Here is a 22,912-nt window from a genome sequence, read left to right on the forward strand (position 1 = left end):
TGACGATTGCAGATGAATGGCAGCATCATCAGTCGGGCTCCCAGTTGAGCTTCACGCTTCATTGTGCCGACACGATAATGAGACTCCAAGAGGCAAAGTGCTAGTCAGTGAGTGGCTCTTTTTGCAATGTATTTGAACTCCTATTTGTAGAAGTGCTGAAGCTGTCAGAGTTTGTTCATGTGAGAAATATAATTAAGGCTCCTGTCTACCATTTCTGATGAGAGTTTTAGAAAGGCATTATGTGCAGGGTTATTTTCTAGCCTCTGAAATGAACTGCTGATAATTTTTAAGCTGAAATTAATACCATACATGCAATAAAGTAAAAATTCAACCATAGTAGGAACTCAATAGATATTTCTCTGGAAGGTTTAAACATCCCCTGCCTGAAATAGGTGAGAGAAACCTGGTTTCACAGATCATACCATCTCTCTGTTAATGAATAATCTGTACACCGATAAGATGATAGAGGACAAATGTTAATGAGTATGTAGAGAAAAGGGAACATTTGTACACTGTTGGTTGGAAGGTAAATGGGTGCATCCACTTTGGAAAACAGTATGGAGATTCCTCAAAAAGTTAAAAATTGAACTAGCATATGATCCAGCAATTCCACTTCTGGGTATATATCCAAAGGAAATGAAACTGATATCTCAAAGGGATACCTATGTTCCCATGTCCATTGCAGCATTATTCATAATAGCCATGACATGGAAACTATTTGTTTGTCAGTAGATGAATGGATAAAGAAGGTGTGGTATATACTGGACATAAAATATTATTCAGCCATGAGAAAGGAAATCCTGTCTTTGGCAAGAACATAGCTTGAGGACGTTAAGCAAACGAGATAAGCCAGACAGAAAGACAAATACTGTATGATATCACTTGCATGTGGAATCCAAAAATGCTAAACTCAGAGAAACAGAGAGTAGGGTGGTACTGCCAGGGGCTGGGGAGTAAGGAAATTGTGGAGATGTTGGTCAAAAGGTACAGACTTCCAGTTATAAGATGAATAAGTCTGGGGAATGTCCCTGGTGGCCCAGTGGTTAAGATTTTGCCTTCCAATGCAGGGGGTGTGGGTTTGATCTCCAGTTGGGAAGCTAAGATCCCACATGCCTTGGGGCCAAAATACCAAAACATGAAACAGAAGTAATATTGTAACAAATTCAGTAAAGACTCTTAAAAAGAGCTCCACATCAAAAAAAAAAATCTTTAAAAAAGAAACAAATTTGGGGAGCCAATATGCAGCATTGGAAAAGACCGTGATGCTGGGAAAGATTGCAGGCAGGAGGAGAAGGGGGCGACAAAGGATAAGATGAGCAAACTCTGGAAAACAGTGAAGGACAGGGAAGCACGGCATGCTGCAGTCCATGGGGTCTCAGAGAGTTAGGAAACGACTTAGCCACTGACCACCAACAAATGGACAGCATGCTGATTGTGGCTAATGTATTGTATACTTAAAAATTGCTAAGAGAGCAAACTTTGAAGGTTCCCACCCACAAAAAAAAAGAAGTGGTAAATACGTGATGGGGGGAGGTATTAGCTGACAGTATGGTGGTGATATTTGTCAGTATTAAAATGTATCAACACATTGTACAGTCCTAAACTTACACAAATGTAATATGTAAATCATATTTTGATTAAGCTGGAAAACAAGCAATGTAATAAACTGTAAAATTATGTACAAAAAATTACAGCATTTCTTTCCTGGAGAGAAAATGTATGCTTCTTGTCAGAGGTGATGGAATGGGTATCTATTTGACTTGTTGATTTAAAAAAATCTTATGTGATACTTGCCATGACAAGCTCTTTTGAACACATTTCCCTCAAGGTTTAAGCCCTTCTCTAGATGAACACAGTGGGTTACTGAGCTGACTCATAGGGAGGAGGGATTACATTTTTGCTATTGTAATGATGTGGGAAATCGCACCCCACATCACTCACCAGGCTTGAATATTTCTCATCAACCTCAAATTCTGAGATTTACTTAACTGCAAGATCAGAGTTCTAAGATTCCGCCGCCACCCCCCCCCACCCCAAGTTATAATACTGAAGAAATTTAGGTAATGGGGACATGGTGGATAGAAACTAGGTTCATAGGAAAGTGAAAAATGCTGGGGTGGGGTGGAGGAGGGGTGGTGGAGACAGACACCTCCTTTAGTCTGGAACTGATATCTGGATCATAAACTGTTGTTCTAGGGAAAACTTCTGGGTGTGAATAAGCCCCTGGAGCTGGACTCTCTTCCTCTGCCTGGCCCCTGTCTGCCCAGTCAGTGTAGAAAATGGTGTGGCTGCATTAGGGGACCCACTCAGCTACATATAGATAGAACAAACATCACACTCTATGATGTAGGTCAGTGTTTGTCCGTCTTGATTTCCTGTTGGAATCACTTGGGAGCCTTAAGAAATATTGGTGCCTCAGCCCCACCCCCAGAGAAGGCAATGGCACCCCACTCCAGTACTCTTGCCTGGAAAATCTCATGGACGGAGGAGCCTGGTGGGCTGCAGTCCATGGGGTCGCTAAGAGTCAGGCATGACTGAGCGATTTCACTTTCACTTTTCACTTCCATTCATTGGAGAAGGAAATGACAACCCACTCCAGTGTTCTTGCCTGGAAAATCCTAGGGACAGGGGAGCCTGGTGGGCTGCCGTCTATGGGGTCGTACAGAGTTGGACATGACTGAAGCGACTTAGCGGCAGCAGCAGCAGCAGCCCCACCCCGAGAGGTTCTGATGGAATAAGACTGAGACACAGCCTGGTAAGAGTTATTTTTTAAAAAATACTCTCTGGGGGTAGCTGGTCTAATGCAGGCTGAGAATCACTGACCGGGGAAATAGACAGCCGTAATTTCTATAAATTGCCCAAGTCAACAAGAAGCTGGCTAGCACACGAGTTGTCCTGAGTGATTGCTAAATCCCTCTGCTGGGGGAATTTAGGTCCATTTCCCAGAAAGTTTATCCCTGGACATGATCATGGGCTCTCTGTCCTGTCCATGTGGTTTGAATTTTCTAAGGGACCGTGGGTATAAGCAGTGTGAATGGAGTGCTTTCATTCATCGGGCAAAGATGTAAACATCTGCTCTGCTCCAGCTATGGCCAGTCAGAGGAAGAGCTTACCTTTAAGCATCTGATGAGTATCAGGGAGAGAAGAACTCAGCCATACAGAATCTGGGGTGCTGGTGCTACAGGGAGGCAGAAGGGAAGCCAAGGGCTCAGAGGAGGTGGAGATGGTCACCCTGGCTTCCCCTGGCTGGAGGGGTGGGAACTACCCTAAAATGCCCTCTGAAAGGGGCATACAATATAGACAATGGGCCTGGGAGGAGGAGGAAGAGGAGGAGAAAAAGGAGGAGGAGGAGGAGGGAGTCTTGAGCTGGAGGAGGAAGAAGATGACATTCTGGGTAGAAGGAATGAGGGAGAAATGGGAAAACTGCCAAGGAGACTGGTATGCGATTTGACCTCAGCCTGAAAGCATCCAGGCAACAGGGGACTTTGTCAGAAAGATGGAGTCGAGGGAGGCAGGGCAGGTCTGGAACAAGAGCAAGGGTTCTGGGCTTTATCCAGAGGAGTGGGGCACCCTGCGGGGGTGGGGTTTGACTGTCAAGACCGAGCAACAGGCAAGTCAGGGCTTGCCTAGCATTATTTATCCAGCTAATCTGGATGCTCTAGAAGAGAAGTCTCGGTATAAACATCTCATTTGACAAAATGAGAAAAAAGCCCGTTTAGGTCGTGCACGTCCGTTCTGCAGCCACAAGGTGGGTGGGTTTTGCGTCAGGGTGGGTCAGGCTTCTCCTTGTCACTGCCTTATCCATCTTTCCTTTTCTCTACTTTTTTCTTCCCTAGTCCTCCTCCTGAGGGAGAAATTGAAGAGCTTCCCACACATGTACTCTTGTCTCAAATAGTAACAGTGAAACTGAAAATAAAAAGATTCTCTGGTCATTAAGAGGTTTGATGGTTTGCACAGTATTTATTTCATTTTTGGCCATGTTGACTCTTACGTAAATATGGTAACTGCTTGTTTAAAAATTCTTTTCACAATACAATAATCACATTGAAAGGTCAGTCAGGTTTTGGCACAAATGGCCAACATGCTTCTGCCAGTGATGGTTCTGGATTAATTTTATTGCCTCTAGAAATTCATCAATGTATTTTGAGAATTTTATTCATAAGAAAATGTTGCTAGTGATTCTGTCTAAAAGGGGAAGAAAGAAAGGGAGTGATTTCTCTATAATTGAGATAACTTTGTCTAAGTCTGATTTTAAATCATCTCGGAGGTAGAACGGATTGGTCGTTACCAGGGGCAGGGGGTGGGGAGGATAAAAATGGGTGAAGGGGTCAAAATGTAGAGTTCCAGTTATAAAATAAACAAGTTCTGGGATGTCACATACAGCATAATGACCATAGTTAAGAATATTGCATGTTTGAAAATTGCTAAGAGATTAGATCTTATCACAGGAAAAGAAATTTGTAGCTGTTGGGTAGCAATGGTTATTCACTAGGCTTGTGATCATTTTGTAATATATACAAATATTCAGTCATTTTGTTGTACATCTGAAACTAACATAGGATGTCAATCATATTTCAATTTAAGAATATTTATTTGCATCATGTTCGAGACATTGGAGAATTCCTCCCTTCTCCCCTGCCAGCCCCACACACAATCATCCTGAAAACTCTTGGGTCCACTTTTTCTCTTAGCAGAAGAAAGGGGTGAAATCACATTAGCTGACTTTCTATGCTTGTGCCTAGTGTTTTCTATATTACAAGGCGGACATATTTCTAGATAAATTTGCATATCTAGAGTTGATCAGTTTTGCTTCTTACTGTTCTCATGTATAATCCATATACATATATGTATATAGTATAATTCATAATCCCATGGCAATAAGTGTTTGACCTAGTTTGAAAGAATCTGATCACAAAGGAGGAAGGGAAAAAATTACTTTATAAAGGGAAGGCTTATTTGCATATGAATCATAGCTATGTGACAAAGTCAGGAGATAAAATATTGAAATATTGAAATATTTGGGCAATGTTTCCCATATCTTCCTGTTTTCTCATCAAACCACATGTCCAGTTTTGGACTGGAAAGGCATCTTTACTCTATGCTTGAAATCATAACACTTTCCCCACTTGTCTTTTGGGACCAAAAATAACTGCACAAAGCACCTACTATGTGCCAGCTGCAGCAGTAAGCAGTTTACTTGTATGTCCACCATCCTGGCCAGGTGGGCCCTGTTATCCCCACGTGACTGATGGGAAACTGAGGCTGACATAGCCCTGTTGGAAAGAGTAGAGCTGACATAGCCCTGTTGGAAAGAGTAGAGCTGGAGGCACCTTGAGCCTCCAGTGTGAAGTGTTTATGGCATCTCCACCACGCATATTTGTGGCCTCGTTCTCCTGCTGACATTGCAACAGGATGCTTGCATATGTTACTGTTGGTTACCTCCGACATCTCAGATCTTTAAACAGTTGCCACTGTCTTACTTCAGTCACTTCCGCACTGATAGAGCCGTCTTCCAGTCTCCATCCTAATATTCTTCTCATGTGTTCCTTGCTTCTTTATTTCTTTAGGTGAATCTTGCTGTGTTCCACAAAGGACTTGAAGCAGCTTGTTGCTTGTGGATATGTTTGTCCAAGTCTGTATGGCCCCTTGGGAATGTGTGATGTGGGTTTCTCAGAAATACTGCTGTGTGTTGGGGCAGGTGGGCACAGCTGAGCAGAAAACATCCTGAGCACTTGAGTTTCAAGAATTACTCTCATTTATTGAGACCTTGAAAAGGGGCTATAACTGTTACCTCCTGGGAGTTTTTCATCACAGTCATGGCAAAGGATGTGTTTGGGAAGTATTAATATCATGAAAAGAAATACAGACACAATTCTTTTAAAATTGCTCCTAGTAAGTATACAGCTCAGTACCAAGGAAATGTTTATAAGAAGATAATGGTAAAAGCTGTAATTTGGTGCTGCAGTTAGAACTTTCTTTCAATAATTCAAGCATATCTGGTTAAAACATAAGCTCCTTATGGCACTTCAATGAAGATATGCCTTTAACCACAGAAGCCTCTCAATCACTTTGTGCTGTCATGCCAAGCTGGGCTATTTACTATGGAAACCAAATTGCACTTTCTTTTTTTGTGTGGTACTTCTTTTTTTTTTTTTTTTTTAATTGGGGTATAGTTGCTTTACAACGTTGCATTGGTTTCTGCCATACAACGAAGTGAATCAGCTGTACACATATATGCCTTCCCTCTTGGACCTCCCTCCCAGTCCCTCATCCCCAAGCATCCCACCCCTCTAGGTCATCACAGAGCACCAGGCTAAGCTCCCTGTGCAACCCAGCAGCTTCCCACTAGCCATCTATTTCACACATGGTGGTGTGCACTTGTCAATGCTCCTCTCACAGTTCATCCCCCAGCTGTGGCCATATGTCTATTCTCTACGTCTCCATTTCCACCCTGCAGATAGGTTCATCTGTATCATTTTTCTAGATTCCACGTATATGCATTGATATATGTCATCGAGGTTTCTTTCCAGAAGCTAGTCTGATGTAGAGAAATTTAAAACAATAACCTAGCAATAGCAGAAAAAAAATATTTTCTAAGTTTCAGCAGATTAAAGAATAGGCAACATAAGAGAAAAGCAAATATCGCACTGACTTTGATCTGCTGAAAATCGGAAAATAAATTGCGTGCAGTTGGCGGGTTAATGTTTTAAATCACTGCGTCAGACTAACTTCTGGAAAGGAGACCCAATGACACAGTTGCATAATGTGATTGGAACTTTCCCTAAGTGCCAGGTGTTGAGAGACACCCTCTCGGCCTTGGCATGGACAGAATCTGGAACATCTTAGCAGAAATTACATAATGAGAGCAGACCCAGAAGTCTTGGCTGTAAACCACTCTCATGGTCATTAACCATTCATAAGCCCCTGTGGGGGCTCCTGTGGGAACTCGGGACCCGAAGTGTAGTCCTGAGGTGGCTCAGTTGGGACACCTCTGCCCCCAGGTTTCCGGGTTTTTGTTTCATTCACCTTCACCTGCTTGGTTGGCCTTGTCCACCTGCATCTCTGTCCAGAGGATTTAACGTGAAAACATTTTAGCATGGAGACTTGGATGTGTGTGTTGTGTGAGTGTGTATGTTGTGTGTGTGGGGTAGGGAGGGGTTGTGTTTGCTGTGTGTATGTTTTGTGTATGTTGTATGAGTGTGTGACTGTGTTCTGTGTGTATTGTATATTGTGACTATTTTGTATATGTTGTGTAAGTGTGTGTTTTATGTGTATATGGTGTGTTGCGTGGCTGTTTTCTGTGTGCTTTGTGTGAGGGTGTATTGTTTGAGTGTGTGTTGTGTTGTATCTTTTGTGTGTGTTATGCCTGTGTATATTGTGTGAGTATGTAGGTATCTGTTGCATGATGTTTGGTGTATGTGTTATGAATGTGTGTGTGTGTTGTGTGTGTAATTGCATGTTGTGTGACTGTGTGCTGTGTGACGGTTCTGTATGTTGTGCGCGTGCGTATATTTTCTGTGGCTTGTGTGCACTTTGTGAGTGTTTCACATGTGCGTGTGAGCGTGCTGTGTGCCTGCCCAGCGCCTGGCACCACTTCCCTGAGTGCCAGGTAAACAACTGTGAGATGGCGGAAAAGCCCAGTTCCTGCCCAGTGAAGCCGGGGGTGCCGGTGCCCTGGCTGAGCCAGCAGGCCGCAGAGGACGGGACCTGCGTTGTGCTGACTCTTCTGTCCTCGGTGTTCTTCACAGGGAGGCGGCGCTGGGGGAGCCCAGCACAGGGGCGCAGTGGGGGTGAGTGCTGTGTAACTGGGCACGGCTTTGCTCTCGGGCCCAGACTCCTCGAGGCAGACACTAGTTTTCCAGCTTCGCATCTCCCAATCTGCGTTTAAGTCCCTTCCTTATCACCTTCACAGTGCACTGTCTGCCCACACCCTGCAGGATGTGGGCTCCACAGCGGGGGGTTTCTGATTTATTCTCTGAGCCATCCTAAATCCCTAGCACACTGCCTGGCAGGGAGCATGAGCTGCACAAATATTTACTGAATGGGCACAGGTCAGGATCAGTAAGTTCCAGCATGTGAGTCCAAGGTCAAGGTTTTCAGTTCGGTGTGGGAGGCATTACTATATCTGCCACTGAGCCTATTTTTATTCTTAGTAACTCCTGGGAAATGACCTTTCAGAGCATCCCCCTCAGGCTTCCTCTGGTCCTCTCAGGTGGGTGCGCGTCTGCAGGGGTGGTGGAGGGGGGACCCCTGCTCACACACCCCGCAGGGATGTCTCATTCTTCTGGGTCAGGTCGCAGCCTGTCCTTGGGTCCTTGTGGTCTCCGGTGCCCCGTGTGTCTGTTGGGTGTGACAGGTCTCATCAGGTGCGGGGCAAGAAGCCGCTTGGTGCCAACAGCCATGGGCTTTCCTATTGCCCCCCAGATGTGAGGCCCCTGGACTCCAGTCTCCTGGTTCCAGAAATCCTTGGTGGCTCCTCCCACTCTGCTGGTGGTGGCTCCCTGGCTCTGTGACTGCCCCCCGCCTGCCGCACCCAAGTGCCCGGCTAGAAGCCAGGTCTCTCTCTGAGCCCACCTCTCTGGGGAACTTCCACCTCCCAGGCCACCCCAGGGAAAGAGACCACAGCCCAGTGACCACAGGTTTCTAGCCCCACTTCCAGACTTAACTGTCAGAGCTAAGCTCTTGCTTCCTCCTCTTCCGCTTTCTGCAGGCTCTTCCCACAACCACTGGCCGTGTCCACCCCACCCTAGTCCAGTCCTGCTCACTCTCTTGTGTGTGGGTCCACTCTTCTTCCCTGATTCTTGAGAAGTAAAGACCAGTTTGAAGAGTTGCAAATAATTCCTTTTTGCCTCTTGGCAAAGTCTGGAGTCTTTCCCACCACATTTGAAGATACATCTTGCAACAGATGATGTCATAGTTACTTGTCAGCATTTTTTTTTTCCCTTTCCTATTGCACATATCACAATTAAGGACATTTCAGCCTAGGCTATAGCCTGGCCATGGCCTTAAACTCTACTGTGGAGTTCAAAGACGAGCAATACCTTCTTTATTCCAGCCTTTGTCTTCCTTTCCTTAAGGTAATGGGTGCCTCTCATTCAAAGGTAGAAGCTGCCAGGCAACCAGAAACAATGAAAGAGTGACCTAGAAAGAATATAGTTATTTAATACAACCCTACCTCAGATATGGCCCCCACTACTGAGGCAGGGGAAGGTTAGCTGAGGATGCAGAGGAACACGGCGGGGTGGCCATCCTCACAGCTTTGGAGGATGACAACTGGATGCATCCCCTGGAGGCTCTTTCTTAGCTACTCCCCAGCTATCTGGAAGGATCAGTGCATGTTTTTTTAGCAGGTGCTATCTTCTGTCTGCCAAACAACTTGCTGCTGCTGCTAAGTCGCTTCAGTCGTGTCTGACTCTGTGCGACCCCAGAGACGGAAGCCCACCAGGCTCCCCTGTCCCTGGATTCTCCAGGCAAGAACACCGGACTGGGGTGCCATTGCCTTCTCTGAACAACTTGCTAGGAAAACCATACTAGAGCATTTTCTCTTACAACTTCCTGTATCATCTCTGCATGAAGGATAATTCTTTTTTTTTTTTTTTTTGATTTGGACCATTTTTAAAATCTTAAAAAAATTTTTTTTATTTTTATCTTTTTTAACACTAAAAGCATTTTGTATTGGATATAGCTGACTAACAATAGTAGCTTCAGGTGAACAGTGAAGGGACTCAACCATACACATACATGTATCCATTCTCCCCCAAACCCTCCTCCCACCCATGCTGGAGCATAACATTGAGCAGAGTTCCATGCGCTGTACAATAGGTTTTTCTTGGTTGTCCATTTTAAATATAGCAGAGTGTACATGACCTTCCCAAAGTCCTTAATTATCCCTTCCCCTCAGCAACCATGAGTTCATTTTCTATCTGTGAGTCTCTTTATTTTGTAAGTTCATTTATATCATTTCTTTTTAGATTCCACATATAAGGGATGTCATATATTTCTCCTTCTCTGGCTTGCTTCACTCAGTATGACTCTCTTTAGGTCCATCCATGTGGCTGCAAATGGCCTTATTTCATTGTTTTAAATGGCTGAGTAATATTCCATGGTATATATGTACCATGATGTGGACCATTTTTAAAAAAGTCTTCTTTGACTTTGTAATGATTTTCCCTCTGTTTTATGTTTTGGCTTTTTGGCCTCAAGGCATGTGGGATCTTAGTGTCCCAACCAGGGCTCTTTGCCTGCGTTGGAAGGCAAAGTTTCAATGCCTCGACCACCAGGGAGGTCCCCAGTGAAGAATAATTCTTAGGTGGGGTTTTGTCTGGCACAAACAGTATCTCCATCCTCCTTGGTCGTAGGTCTTGGTAACCTTATTTTTGTTTCTTGGAGTGAGAACTTCCCCAGGAAGTAAAGAGGAGGATTTCTGATGTGTGTTGAGAGCAGTCTCAAGCAAGTCTCAAAGATGGGCTCAGAATTACGTCACATTTCGCAGCCAGAGTGTACACTGGTATACACATGAGGGGCGGGAGTCAGGAAGATGTTTACAAAGGAGAAGCACTAAATATGAAGTGCTTCCAGCCCCACTCTGGTATTTATTGCTCAGCCAGGTCAGCCAGTGCGGTGGTGTCAAGCCCTTCTTGTGGTCTTGACTGTAAAATATCAAGGCAGAGTTCACATGCATGAAGACAAGTTCTAAAAAGAATGCTCACATTCTCTGTGCTTTTAAAGGAAAGCTGAGCAAAGCTGAGAGGATCTCCTGGGGGCCCGTCCATGCAAAAAAAAAAAAAGAAAACAAACCTTTGATGCTTGAGATGCTGCAAGACTTGGCATTTGAAGTATTTCTCCTGGAAGATTTATTCCTGGATAAGTCACAAATTTTGAATGAGAAATGGAATCAAGTCAAGGGTTGAACAAGCAGACAACAAGGACAAACCAAAGAAAACAGTGCTTTCTTCTCCAACTAGTAGGTTTGTTCTAAGGGACGAGTTAAGAGGTTTATAACCCTTTTTTAACATTGAAGTATAGTTAATTTACCATGTGTGAGTTTCTGCTGTACAGCACAGTGATTCATTTGTACATGTTGTTGTTCAGTCACTAAGTCCTGTCTGACTCTTTGCAACCCCATGGACTGCAGCACACCAGGCTTCCCTGGCCCTCACCGTCTCCAGGTGTCTGCCCAAGTTCATGTCCACTGAATAGGTGATGCCACATTAGAAGAAAAAAGAAAAAGATCCTGCAGGATGCAATGAAGTTCCGCTGTGCTGCAACTAAGACCCAACACAGCCACATAAACAACAACAAAAACAAACCCCCCAAAAGCCCTTATAAAAAAACATCCAGATTCACAGGCACTCCCTGTAGAGTCTGCTCAGAAGACAGGACTACAGAAGGCCCAGGAGACTCTGGCGCATAGCCAGGCACGGGGCCCTCTGGGTCTACCCTGGGTTTGAAGGCACTGTGCTTCAGTAAATAGCGTCAACAGTGCCAGTTCTCTCCTCAGCCCACTTGTGAGCCCAGGAGGCAAAGCCAGGGTTGGGAGAGCTGGTCTGAGCTCCTGCACACATCCTTCCTCTGGGCCTTTGCCTGCAGCAGCCCTGGAAATGGCTGACTGCTGATTCAAACATCAGGTTTCTCTCCTCTTCTCACTTCCCCATGGGGTCAAGGCCGAGAAACACTGTGCTCCATCCTGTGAGTCCCATTGGCTGAGTCAGGTCCCCATCTTCCTTCAGAAGGATCCAGTATAGGAAAGTGTTAGTCGCTCAGTCATGTCTGACTCTTTGCAATCCCAAGAACTCTAGTATCCATGGAATTCTCCAGGCAAGAATACTGAAGTGGGTTGCCATTTCCTTCTCTAGGGGATCTTCCCAACCCAGGGATTAAACCCAGTTCTCCCACATTGCAGGCAGATTCTTTGCCATCTGAGACACCAGGGAAGCCCTCCCAGTATAGGAAAGTTGTTCTCAAACTCAAGGCCTGCATGTTCATGAACAGTCCATGGTGAGATGAAACAAAGACAGCTGAAGATTCCTCTCAAGGGCTGTGACAAAGAGTTGGGTAAGAAGAAGAAGTATTATTCAACAAGGACCTACTGTACAGCACAGGAAACTGCTCAGTGTTATGTGGCAGCCTTGCTGGGAGGGGAGTGTGGGGGAGAATGGATACATGTGTATGTATGGCTGAGTCCCTTTGCAGTCCACCTGAAATCATCACAATATTGTTAATCGGCTATACTCCAATACGAAATAAAAAGTTAGATGAAAAGAAGCTAGTTGCTCAGTCATGTCCGACTCTTCACGACTCCATGGACTGTAGCCAGCCAGGTTCCTCTGTCCATGGGGTTCTTCAGGCAAGAGTACTGGAATGGGCTGCCATTCCCATCTCCAGGGGATCTTCCCCACCCCAGCATCAAACCCGAATCTCCTGCATTTGCAGGCATATTCTTTGACATCTGAGCTACCAGGAAAGCCCCTGAAAGAAGATAAAGTAAATTAAATGGAAGGGACAAAAAAACCAAAAACAAACAAACAAAAAAAACACAACCCTGAAATCAAGTAAAAGAGCTTTCAATGTACAGAGTTCAATGATATTCATTTTCCATGATGTGCATTTACTACATGTCAGGCTTTCTTCTAGATAATGATAATGCGATGGTGAATAAAACAAACTAAATTCCCATCCTCCTGGGGGCACACATGCTAGTAGAAACAGACCGTGAGTAGACAAGATCATGAAGGACCGTGTGCAGTAAGTGATATGCCGACACGTGCTCTGGCGCAGGAACGTGTGTGCGCATGCGCGTGCGTGCCTGCCATCTCACAGCTTGAGATGCTTACTTGGCAACGAGGAGGGCATTTCTCTGGCAGAGGCGATAGGGAGTTTAATTGTGTAGGAAGGACGGGAAAGAGAGATTGCAGTTGTTCAGACAGGAAATGATTCAAATTTGGGCAGAGCTTTTTAACAATGAAAAATGAAGAGAAACAGAACCACTTCAGCGAGGCAACACTTAATGTTTCAGAGTTTGCGTGAGGAAGGTTGAGAAACTTCTGGTTGCCAACCACCATTTTGTTTCCTTGAAGCCCTACTCGGTCTTTGAGTACTGTTTAGATTTCGGCTCCTGAGAGTCCTTTGTGATGTTGACTATATTTAGTGTCCTATCACCTGAGACCAAGCTATTTGTACTTTTCATCTCTGATTACTTTAGACTGGAGTATTTGTGCAGATAATCCCCGCTTTTTAGCTGTGGCTTTGGTTGGTGTTTTGGAATGAGAAACTTATTGGCTGGTGTATATACTAGTGTATCTACCCTTTTAGTCAGAAATATGAATCCACTCATTACCAGAAATATCCCTATTTCAAAATGAGATCACATTAGGAGTTTATGGCTCATAAAGCTTCAGTAATATTTGCTGCTTTGTATAGTATTATTGGAGAAGGTAATGGCACCCCACTCCAGTACTCTTGCCTGGAAAATCCCATGGACGGAGGAGCCTGGTAGGCTGCAGTCCATGGGGTTGCTAGGAGTCAGACACGACTGAGCGACTTCACTTTGACTTTTCACTTTCATGCATTGGAGGAGGAAATGGCAACCCACTCCAGTGTTCTTGCCTGGAGAATCCCATGGACAGGGCAGCCTGGTGGGCTGCCATCTACGGGGTCGCACAGAGTCGAACACGACTGAAGCGACTTAGCAGTAGCAGCATAGTATTATTTGGAGAAGGCAATGGCAACCCACTCCAGTACTATTCAGTTAAAAATATTCTCAGGTACATTCATTATCTGTAAGCTTCTCAGTTACCCTGTGAAGTTTCTCTGTTAACAGGGCAGGAATGTTATACCCTTCCATAGATTCACAGAGCCTGAGTGGATTGTTGTTTTGTCACTAAGTCATGTCTGACTCTTTCTGACCCCATGGGCTGTAGTCTGCCAGGCTCCTCTGTCCAAGGGATTCTCCAGGCAAGAATACTGGAGTAGGTAGCCATTCCCTTCCCAGGGGATCTTCCCAATCCAGGGATTGAATCCGGGTCTCTGGCATTGCAGGAATGAGCCACCTGCAATGGCTTTACCGGCTGAGCCACCAGGGAAACATCTTTATTCCTGCCCTGCAAATAGGTTCATCTGTACCATTTTTCTAGATTCTCCATACATGTGTTAATATGTGCTATTTGTTTTTCTTCTTCTGACTTCCTTCCTTCCCTCTGTATGACAGACTCTGAATGGATGTTCTATGAAAGCATATAACTCATTGTCAGATATGTGTATGTCCTGACGTTTGTGTGTCCTTCCTGTATAATCAGTTACTAGGTTTGGGTCAGATCCTCATGTGAAGAGTTGACTCATTGGAAAAGACTCTGATGCTGGGAGGGATTGCGGGCAGGAGGAGAAGGGGACGACAGAGGATGAGATGGCTGGATGGCATCACTGACTCTGTGGACGTGAGTATGAGTGAACTCCGGGAGCTGGTGATGGACAGGGAGGCCTGGCATGCTGGAATTCATGGGGTCACAAAGAGTCGGACACGACTGAGCAACTGAACTGAACTGAGGTTTGAGTCAGATGAACAGTTAGGGACCCAGTGGTGAGGTAAGCTATAAATGACACTGACTGTCTTGCACACCCTTTGAGAAACTCAGGCTGGGACTTGTGTAACCCAAGAGAGAAGTTCAGATCACACTGGTGAACTAGGGCACAGTTTCTTAGGGAGGCTCAGAGGGGCGCTGTGTAGTGCAGTTCCATTTCAAAGTCTGGGGAACAGGTGAAGCAGCCATTGTTGGGGTGGTTCTCCCTTCTCACCCCTTGATCTTCCCTTGATCCTTGCTTCTGGGAAGATAACTTCCATGAACTTCATGGTGGTCTCCATAGAGCTGCCCAAGCTTTTTTAAAATTAATTTTTGGCTGTGTTGGGTCTTCATTGCTATACAGGCTTTTCTGTAGTTGTGGTGTGCAGGCTTCTCGTTGTGGTGGCTTCTCTTGTTGAGGCTCCTGGGTTCTAGAACACAAGCTTAGTAGTTGTGGCACACAGGCTTAGTTGCTGCACAGTATGTGGGATCTTCCTGGACTAGTGATTGAACCCATGTGTCCTACACTGGCAGGTGGATTCTTTACCACTGAGTCTCCAGAGAAGCCCTCCCCAAGCTTTTTGCAGAACAGAAGTTCTCAAACTTGTGATTTAAAGACCTCCTTTCACTCTTAAAAATTATTGCAAACTTTAAACTTAAAAAGATCTGTTTATATGGATTAACTATTTATATTGATCTAGAAATGAAACTAAATATTAAAATGAATTTTTATTAATCATTGAAAATAGTAACTTCATTACCTGTTACCATAAGTCACATCTCCTTTATAAAAATTATTAGATTTTTAAAACAAAGTTTAAAAATAGAATTTTTTCTGGCATTGTTTTGTACTGTTTCCATTGTTGTGGAAATCTCACTAATATTTGGCTCAGCAGAAGACAATTCTTGTATCTGCACATAGTCTTTGAGATATTATAGGTCATGTGGTTTCTTGTGATATTCAACCCTGAGTATTCATTGGAAGGACTGTTCTGAAGCTGAAGCTCCAATACTTTGGCCATTGGATATGAAGAGCTAACTCACTGGGAAAAAACCCTGATGCTGGGAAAGATTGAGGGCAGGAAGAGAAGGGGAGGGGGCACGGCAGAGGATGAGATGGTTAGATAGCATCACCGACTCAATGGACATGAATTTGAGCAAACTCCAGGAGATAGTGAAGGACAGGGAAGCCTATAGTGCTGCAGTCCATGTGGTCCCAAAGAGTCAGACACCACTGGGTGACTGAACAACAATAACAAAAGCTTCTTGTGAGAAGACGTGCAGAAAAAGAACAGGCTATCTTCGAATTAGTATCATAGTAGGTTTGACTTTGTAGACCTCCTGGGTGGGTCTCAGGGACCTTTGAGAACCACTGTGTGCTTCACTGTAGCCCACCACACTCATCTGTCCATGGGGATTCTGCAGGCAAAAATATTGGAGTAGGTGTGGATTCCCATTTCCTCCTGCAGGGGATCTTCCCAACCCAGGGATCGAACCCAGGTCTCTTGCATTGCAGGTGGATTCTTTACCATCTGAGCCACCAGGGAAGCCCCTTGAAAACTACTAATGTAGAATATCTTTTACTCTTTAACAATCTTTTGTTAACATTCATACAATTTCCTCTAAACATCTTCCTCCTGATGCTTGTGTTCAAGCGACCGTGATGGCTAATAAGTCTTTCTTCAGTATTCTTGGGTTCAGCAAGACTGGAGACAGTGCATTCATAGGCCGCCCCTTCTCTCTCCCCCTTCACTTTCCTTCCTACCTTCACAACCTGGGGAGCTTTTCTTGTTAGAATCTGGCAATCGCCAGGCTGTTTTTCACTTGAGATCATTCACAATCTACTTGTTTCATCAAAAATCTTGATCCTGGCTAATATTCATTATTTCTGGTCTATGTTTTATAAATATTCTTAAAGCATTTCCAACCAAAATTGAGAGAAAGTTTTTTGAGATGTTTAAGGAATCTGAGGCATGTTCATGGCTGACTGTCATATCTATGAACTTGCAGAAACTGTAGCAGAATTCTGCTGCCAGCCAAGAATGAGTCAATGGGCCTGGATTGCAGGCAGATTCTTTACTATCTCAGCCACCAGGGAAGACTTTCCTTAGCCTATACGTTGACTAATTCTGACATCCAGGGTAGTGATATGGTTGATATGAGTGTTTTGGGACAGAGAGCAGAGAGATTCCCCATCCTCCCCCCAAAATACATGGTTCTAATCCCTGAAGATATTATATTTACCAGAGAAATAAAAAATATAGATATGAAATAATTATGGACAAAGCATTATATTTATGAATGTAAAGTAATTATGTTGTTGTTCAGTTATTCAGTCATGTCCTACTCTTTGTGACCCTATGGGCTGCAGCATGCCAGGCTGCAGCTGGAGTTTGCTCAAACTTATGTCAATTACTAATGTTTAAAATAGCTTCATGCTTCTAGAGGCTACATGTATTGGGTAGCACAGATCTAGAGGAATACAAGAAGACATCTTTGGTGCCCATACAGAAGTCACACTCAGGGAATCTTCTGTGTCTCCTGCCCAAAACTGGTCCCAAGTCTGAATATTTTATGCAGTTATTGAGGAATTAAGATCATAGGCTTCTACTATGGTCACTCTTGGGATGACTCCGGGCCCCGTGGCATTGGCTTTCTCTGAGGTCAATACCAGCTGTATTCTTGACCACAGGCTGAGCTCATCAGTAGGTCTAACCATCCCAGAGTTGGGATGGCTCAGCATTGTCCATCAAAGCTCTTACTTTAGAGACTTACTAATAAGAATGCAAGAGGCAAAGAAGGCCTCTGTGGTCCTATGGCCTCATCTCCCAACCCTTGGACCCAGCTCCATTCTCTTTGGGGGCAAAGTGAACAGGGGTGACTGTTGGACAGCAGTTCATCAGCTGCCAAGTTTTTGCCAAATTGTTTGTTTTGAGAAAAGACAAGAGAAAGGAATAGGTGAGTGTTAATATAACCTTTGGATATTAGGGAAACGATTAAACAACTAGGCATTCTTTTTTTTTAATTTTATTATTATTATTATTATTTTCACTTTACAATATTGTATTGGTTTTGCCATTCTTGAGTCTGCCCAGATTTCCCTTCTGCTTCTGATGTCAGAAGTCATGGCCTCGCGTTACTCTTCTAAGTATCTTCGCTGACAGAGGCTTACTTCTTACGGGTTGTACTATTTCTTGGAAAATCACGGAATAACAACACTAGAAACTAAATCATTCTTGCAGTTAGCATTTGCTGAAAAGTACAAGATTATAAGCCACTTCTCTTACTCTGAATAGTGTATTTAAAGCTAAACCTATTTGACCATCTCATACCTCTCATTTTTCCTTTATTTGCTGGTGAGATAGATATTAAGGAACTCTGTGACTAGGCAGTGTTCAGAGGTGACGATGGAGAAAAGAGATCAGTGTCGTTTTAATTCTGGGAGATGTCGCAGGCTGGGCTGACTTGCCATGGTTCAGGATGGGCCACGGAGAATCGTGGCACATTCCTGAGTGTGGCCATTGCTTCTGGTCTGTTATTATGCTACAAACTCAGTGACTTAAAAAAACAGTGTGTTATTATCACTCATGCTTCTGTGGGTTGAGGGGACTCAGCTGGGAGGTTTTCCTTTGGTGCCCCTCCTGGGTATGTAGTCAGATAGTAGCTGACTAGAGTTGACTGGCTTAACATCCAAGATGGCTCTCCCATGGCTGGGGTAGGTCCTGGCTGTCAGCTGGGGCTGTGGACTGGGGTATATCTATGTGGTCTTTATGGGGTTTAAGGTTTCTAATAGTGTGGCAGTCTCCGGAGAGTAATACTTCTTACTAGGCAGCTTTGGGCACCAAGAGAGTCCTCCAAGAGACTCAGGAAGAAGCTGAAAGGTTTCTGATGATCTTGCCCCAGAAGTCCCAGAAATTCCATTCTACCTCATTTTATTGGTTGGAATTGGTTGAGTAAGTCACTGATTTAAGGGGATGCCAGATTCAAGGGAAGGGAAATCTGACTTTGCCTCTAAATTAAAGGAGGAGTAGAGAATTTTCATCCACCTTTAATATATTTGTTTAGTCACTCAGTCGTGTCCGACTCTTTGGGACCCCATGGACTGTAGCCTGCCAGGCTCCTCTGTCCATGGGATTCTCCAGGCAAGAATACTGGAGTAGGTTGCCATGCCCTCCTTCAGGGGCTCTTCCCAAGCCAAGGATCGAATTTGCATCTCCTGTGTTGATAGGTGGATTCTTTACCACTGAGCCCCTGGAAAATCCCTTTAATGTATTACAGTGATCACGTTGAAAGGAAGGAAACCACTTAAAGAAATTAATTTGGCAGTTATATTCCAAAAGGATCAAAGGGTTGAGAGATTGCAACATCTGGATTTTGGAAGGTGCTTGGGTGCTCGGGGAAAAGGGAAGGTGACCAGTTCCAGAATCTTGTAGAAAACCAATGATGCTGGGACAGTGTAGAGTTACAAGGAAAGAACATTAGACTGAGAACTGTGTTTAAGGAAAGCGGTACTCTTGTTACGTATTTTGTGTATGACTAAGCACAAAAGGTTCGCTCAGCCCTTTTTTTTTTTGATGACACAGGGAAGTTGGTAACAGCTGCCTTTTGGATGGTGATAGATGACGTGATCATACGTGGTTTTGTGTTATGTGTTGAACCAGTCACCAAGTCTAAGACAGCCTGGTATAAAAGAGAAGGCCCACCAGTCCAGTTCTGCTAGGTTGCTAACAATTCTTGGAAGTTACTAAGGCAGTCAGCCATTGGAACTTGCTGTGTTCTTTCTATGCTAACATGGCAAAAACCAGACATTAGGAGCCTCTGTGGCCATTTACTTTCATTGAACAAGATGAAAACTGCAATTAGAACCAAGAGTTGGCAGCGCTGCCTGCCGTGTGTGTCTTTTCTTCTTCACAAAGGAGGTTATGTGCATGTGTGTGCATGCTCAGTTGTGTCTGACTCTTTGCAACCCTGTGGACTAAAGCCCGGCAGGCTCCTCTGTCCATGGGATTTTCCAGGCAAGAATACTGGAGTGCATGTCCATTTCCTCCTGCAGGGGATCTTCCCAGCCCAGGGATTGAACCTGTGTCTCGTGCATCTCCTGCATTGGCAGTGGATTCTTTTACCACTGTGCCACCTGGGAAGCACACAAAGGAGGTTAAGAAGTAGTTTATTTTCCATGGAAGTTTTCTGATATTTTATACTTTCTCCCCAGCTCTCCTCTTCTAGTTCATGTGTAGCTGTCTGATTGGTAAAATTCTTAACAATCAGAGGAACTTGAGTAGAAAGATGATCACAGAAATTTCCATGTCAGAAGGAAGTTTTTCATGCTAACAATTTTTAAATTAAAAAAGTCAAGGAAAAATTGACCTAAAGAAATGAATACACATTCATTCCTTGGGCACTTAACAGTGAGTCCAACATGATGAAGGTCCATATGCTGGCTGTTTGACCTGTGCTCGTGATTGACATCAGAGCCATTGGTCTCCACTGGCTTCTTGTCCAGTTTCACGAGGGCACTGAGATGTCCATCGTCCACCTGAACTCATGGAATTTGCGCTCATTGTGGAGTGATGCTGCTGAGATGCATCATTGATACGCAGCTTCTTCCCTGAAGAGTCAGAACTGGAGGAAATACCAGCACTGCTCAGGCCCACAGGACTCCTCAGAACAGTGGGTGGTAGCTCATCGGCGCTGTGCTTACTGACACCACGGCTGCTGCCACTATGTGAGTGGGAATGCCTGTCCCTGCTGGGGTGGTAGCAGTTGGAAGGAAGTTCCTCGTGCTTCTCCTTAGGGTCCTTGCTAATATTGTGGGCCCGAATGCTTGCCCGTCCCACAGCCTTCATCAGAAGAGCTGCGTCCTTCTGAAGAAGAAACTTTTACACTTACGTGTAAACTTTACACGTAAACTACTTATGTAGAGAAAGGAAGCCTCCAGCCTGTTAAAGCTACGAAGCTGCGGTGAGAGGACGTAGAAAGAGACATAGATTTAAAAAGTCATTATTTGGAGGCCAGTGGATGGAAAATGTGTGAACGGAGCAAAAAAACTAGACCGTAGAAGGAAGTCCATCTAGGACAGTGGTTTTTAAACCCCTCTCAGGGAACACTGTGGTTCTGTAAACACTTACCGGCAGTTCCATAAATAACAACAACAAAAAGAAACAGGCGTAGCCAGAGTCACAGAGGCCCCTTGTGCCAACATGTAATTTTTGAAAAACTTTTCCATGACTGAAGTCAGCTTAGCGTGTGAAGCCTCATTTCCATCTGATGCCAGCAAAAAAAAAAAAAAAAAAAAAAAAAAATCTTGGCAATGCAGAGTTGTTTAGTCTGCACTGGGTTACGGCTCAGTCTCTTTGCATAACCTAAGAGAATCTGTTCAGAACTCTTCCCTCTTCAAGCAGCTTGTTTTCCTCTGGACGGTAACCGGGATTCTTCGGACGTGATGGAGGTGGAGGTAGGGAAAGCTTTCGGCTTGTCCTGGGGTCCAGATAAGGGTTCTGCCTGAAGGTCATTCTCTGGACTTATATCCCCCAGTGGAGATTGAGCTTGCCCTGCTGGTTCCAACCTGTGCCAGCTCATCTCAGCCCCCCTGATGTCCCCTTGGAGGGTCTGGGACTCTGAACACTGGACCTAGCAAGGCAGCCTGGCCCAGGCCCAGCATTTCTGTTGTCCAGCTGCCCCTTGGCCTGGGCCATGCTGGACCCCAGTCTTTGCTACGACATGGGTGGTGTCCAGGGCTACACCTCGGGGAGCCCAGGGATTCTGGTCTCTTCCAGAGTCCCCTCAAGCCTCCTCTCTCGGGAGGAGGCCAGGGTCTCTCTTTTGCTTGGTGGCAGGGGAGAATGGGGTGCTGAGTCTCCTCTCAGTGACTGTCCAGGGTCAGCACACACCAGGCATTTCTTCTCTGCTTTCCTTCTTGCCTCCTGCTGAACGCTGCTCCTCTGGGTGGGAAAAATACCTTGCGCTCGTTACATGAATGTACATCCTTCTGAACTCGATGGTTTATGATATAAATGAGAGGCTCAGAGTTCACCAGCATTTTAGCTTTGGGGAGTCAAGGAAACAAGCACATAAATGCTCCCTCTTTAGAGCTGTCATGTCTGGCCTGAATGTTCACAATGGGCAGTCCTTCAAAGTGTCATGCCTCATTGGCCATGGGCAGCGTCTTGTGTTTCAGACCATGAGAGCATGCTGTACCAGTCGACCAGGTGCTGTTTCTTTCATGCATTGTAAGATGGTCCTCCTGAAGAGGGTCACGTGATCTGAGGAGCTTGACGGGTAGGAGAGAGACTGAAAATTCTCAGGGAATACAGTCTTTCTTAGACTTCCCTGTAGCTCAAACGGTAAAGAATCTGCCTGCGATGCAGGAGACCAGGGTTCAATCCCTGGGTTAGGAAGTGCCTCTGGAGAAGGGAATGGCAATCCACTCCAGTATTCTTGCCTGGAGAATTCCATGGACAGAGAAGCCTGCCAGGCTACAGTCCATGGGGTCGCAAAGAGTCGGACACGACTGAGCGACTAACACACACAGTCTCTCTTAAGGAAGGTGGTCTGGAGGGTAGCAGGCAGTCGAGTCTCCCAAGTGAGAGTCTCAGAGATGGGAGAGGAGTGAGGGACATGCATTCCAGAAGTGTTCTGTTGTTTCTGTTGCTCACACACTTCTGTCAAACTACATGTGTCATTATTTTCATGAAAGGTCTCTGACCTAAAGTATACCCTGCATCTACAGTATCTGTGCGATGCTGAGACCAGAGCAGTGACTTATGTGACAGTCTCCACCTTCTGAAGCCTCCAACCCAGGGTGGACCAGGGCAGGTGGGCACACCTGTTACCTAGGAAACAGAGGGAGGAGGAGCCAGGGAAGGCATTCAGCACAGCTGAGTGAGGGAGATGATGATTTCAGGATCCCAGCAGAACAGTGGTCACAGGTGAGAAGGGCAGGCCTTCAGGTCTCATCCCCACAATGGGGGGCTGTTTGAGGGTCCTCCTTGGGTCTATGGGCCCAGGCATCTAGCAGAACAGCTGGGGTAGGGGTTTGTCCGAGGCATCAGAACATAAAGAAAGATGAAAATGTAATTATTATTTCTACATGATCACACAAATCAATTTTACTTTCTACTTGTAAATGACTTTAAAAACTTCCATTGCATAAACAGTAAGACAGTTGTATCACTTCTGGGCTAGTTCTGCAGTGTTCAGCTGGTCCCCCCATGTCAGTTTCATTAACTGCCACTTGGACACATGCGATGAAGCAGTTTCAAGTGGAAGATGCAGAGAATCGGCAGCACTGTCAGTCTGGACACACACTTGTTTGCAATCCTGCACACATGTTGCAATCCCCTGGGTCTACGGTGACA

At 45.0% G+C, this 22,912-nt stretch overlaps 1 protein-coding gene across 4 annotated transcripts in view; it reads left to right on the top strand.

The window, feature by feature from the left end:
- IL1R1 (interleukin 1 receptor type 1) overlaps positions 1 to 22,912 on the top strand; it is a 91,001-nt gene that overhangs the window by 14,909 nt on the left and 53,180 nt on the right. Inside the window, exon 1 of one of the 4 annotated variants that reach the window (XM_055539517.1) lies at positions 20,936 to 21,009. The exons of the other annotated variants lie outside the window; for them this stretch is intronic. The gene's annotated coding sequence lies outside the window, so the exon portion shown is untranslated. Of the gene's footprint in view, positions 1 to 20,935; positions 21,010 to 22,912 lie in introns of those variants that run through there. 4 annotated transcript variants of the gene reach the window in all.

Source organism: Bubalus kerabau, chromosome 11 (genome assembly GCF_029407905.1).
Source record: "Bubalus kerabau isolate K-KA32 ecotype Philippines breed swamp buffalo chromosome 11, PCC_UOA_SB_1v2, whole genome shotgun sequence".
NCBI lineage: Eukaryota > Metazoa > Chordata > Mammalia > Artiodactyla > Bovidae > Bubalus > Bubalus kerabau.